This window comes from Puma concolor, chromosome D4, assembly GCF_028749965.1.
Source record: "Puma concolor isolate L17-30 chromosome D4, mPumCon1.1.hap2, whole genome shotgun sequence".
Classification (NCBI taxonomy): domain Eukaryota; kingdom Metazoa; phylum Chordata; class Mammalia; order Carnivora; family Felidae; genus Puma; species Puma concolor.
In genome coordinates this window covers 22,527,518-22,530,000 of record NC_141679.1, presented here as the reverse complement: position 1 = coordinate 22,530,000, position 2,483 = coordinate 22,527,518, and the positions used below count along the sequence as shown (strand labels likewise).

Sequence of the window (2,483 nt, the reverse complement as noted above, 5' to 3'; positions counted from 1 at the left end):
ATCTATTGTAGAGAAATCATTAACTCCTTATCCCTTACTAAGACATACACTATTTGAATTACAAGGCATGTGTAAAGTAGGGCGGGGTGCAGGTCCTAGCAAGAATAGAAGCAGGAGGAAGAGGAGCAAAAAGCAGATTTTTATGGAGTCCTTCAGTTTCCCTGTCTCAATTTCAAATGGGATTACTATAAATATTTGTGGGAGTTTTGGACAGTGACACTCTCAGTTACTGATAAATGTCATGCTACTTTTTATATTGGGAATTCACACTAAGAATTAGTAAAAGAGAAATATGATTTTCTCCCAGGACTAAATTTCTCTGAATCCACTGTACAGTTTTAGAGTTCTGAAACAGATACTTTTTGGTTTCCTCAAGCCCACATTACACCAGTGATCACATATTTGTTCCTCACTCTAATTCTGAAAGTAAATAAGAGATTAGAGTAACCTTTGTACTTGTTTCCTATAGGTGGGAGGTGGAAGAGATGGGCTTTATAGCTGTAAGTTCTACTTCATTAAGCACAAGGTATAGGCAGAAAATACTTATTACCAAACAGCCAATTTACTGTGCTCAATTTTTAATAGAGATAGAAAGTAAATAATCTATATGAGCAGGGGTATTTCATCAATATCTACATTAAGAAGTAGATATAGGGTATAATTCCACCATGGATACAAGTCTCCTTATTACCAGGTTTGCAATTCAATTACCTGAGGAGCCTAAAGTACCATTGATTATTCATTGGATTCTGGGATGGGCTGGCTACACAAGCATTCATTAATCCCTTCAGTGCCCCAGGGCACCCAGAATAGTTTCAGCTCCAAACAGGTCTCTAGTTCAAGAGTTTAGCCAAAGGAAAGATGCTTGGGTTGGGAAGTTTTCCCCCATATATAACATGTAGCACATCGTTTTGGATTCTGATTCAAGTTCCTGCTGTTATATCCTTGACCCTTTTTTTATGCCCTTTTCCTGCAGAAATGTTTCCCTGCGGTTGTTTTCTCTTCTCACACTGTAGCCACATTTCCAGTACTAAAAGGAGCTATACATTTGGAACCCAAGATCAGAGCACAAGTTTCAACAGACGTTGTGGCAAATGTTGCGACAATAGTACAGACATTGAAATCTGTATTGACCCAGAAATTGACTGACCTCCTTCTCAACCTCAGCAGGACCAGAGAGAAACCCTCGAGCATCCTCTTTTCTCCTCTATGCAACGATGGCCTCTCTCCTCCAAGTACCATCACCCTCACGAGTCCTCAAACCTGGCCACATGTTTAGTCACCCAGGGAGCTTTTAACGAATACAATTCCCTGGGCTCCATCCCAGACCTCTGGGACAAAGGCCCAGGCTGGATATTTTAAAAGGCTCCATAATTAATTCTAATGTGTACCTAAATTTGAATACCACAGTCCTAGACCAAGCCAGATGCCAGTAAATAAGCCTAGATTCCTCCTTCTTCCCGTCAGGAAGAATCTAATTGGTCAACTAAAACACAAATCTGCCTTCTAAATTGTTCTCCTCCAACTTCTCTATGATTGACTTAGAATTTTCCTTGCTGTGACCTTGTAGTAGTTTTTCTTTCCTCTCATATTCTCTTTTCCCATTATGGTGCATTGTTCTTGCTGCGATGGGTTGATCTTTGTAGTTTTGCCAGCCATCACTTTTCTTAAAATTCTTCGGTGATTCATCAGAACACAGTGATGCGGACTCTTTATTTTCTGATCACTACCTGCTATCTAGCTTCATGTTTTGTCACCCTCCTCCCCACCCCCATACTCTCCATAAAACCAAATGACTTTCTTGTGCTCTCATGTCTTTGCCTCTGACTGTCCATCTTCCAGTTCTGCTCTTAAGCTGACAACTGCATTTTGTCAAACTGAGATAAAGTCCTCTCTCTCTGCACATGCTCTCTTTGCCATCATACCCTCTGCCTAACTACATTATGCCACTGACATACCAAGTTGACACAAAAGTCCTACACTGACTGGAGCCTGTTGATCTTGCTCAGACCTATACTTAAATGTGTGCCCTGCACATAGTAAGTGCTTGATAAGTCAATGTCAAATGCATGAAGAATCGAATAAATGAATGAACACATTAAATCATAGCCTGTTATCCCTGGAATCATTTTCATTGAGGCTTCTTCCATGTCAGTGCATAGTTATCTGAAAATATGTTGTTGAAGAAATGGTAACGTCAAGATGGCAAAAGCCTTCTGAGTATAGCTTTCAGGAGGATGTTAATGATGATATTTATTAGAGCCAAGGTTAAATTGCATACACAGGTCATCTACCTTTTTGCATGATTCTCATAAAGAAGGGGGGAATAAACAGGTTTTATGGCTATAATTTTCCACTGTAAAAAATGTATTAGCTATCTAATAGAGAGGAATCTGTGGCCAGTTTTGGCACAAATGACTCTTGGGGTGACAATGGCTTTACTACCAGACCTTGGCCCTGTTCTAGGTAGTTGTCACATAAGG

At 40.0% G+C, this 2,483-nt stretch overlaps 1 long non-coding RNA gene across 1 annotated transcript in view; it reads left to right on the top strand.

The window, feature by feature from the left end:
* The window catches only part of LOC147574755 (uncharacterized), a 140,160-nt gene extending 138,071 nt beyond the window's left edge, over positions 1–2,089 (top strand). The window contains exon 6 of the long non-coding RNA XR_015243293.1: positions 977–2,089. This is a non-coding gene — a long non-coding RNA (uncharacterized LOC147574755). The remainder of the gene's footprint in view (positions 1–976) is intronic.
* Positions 2,090–2,483: the final 394 nt, after the last annotated feature.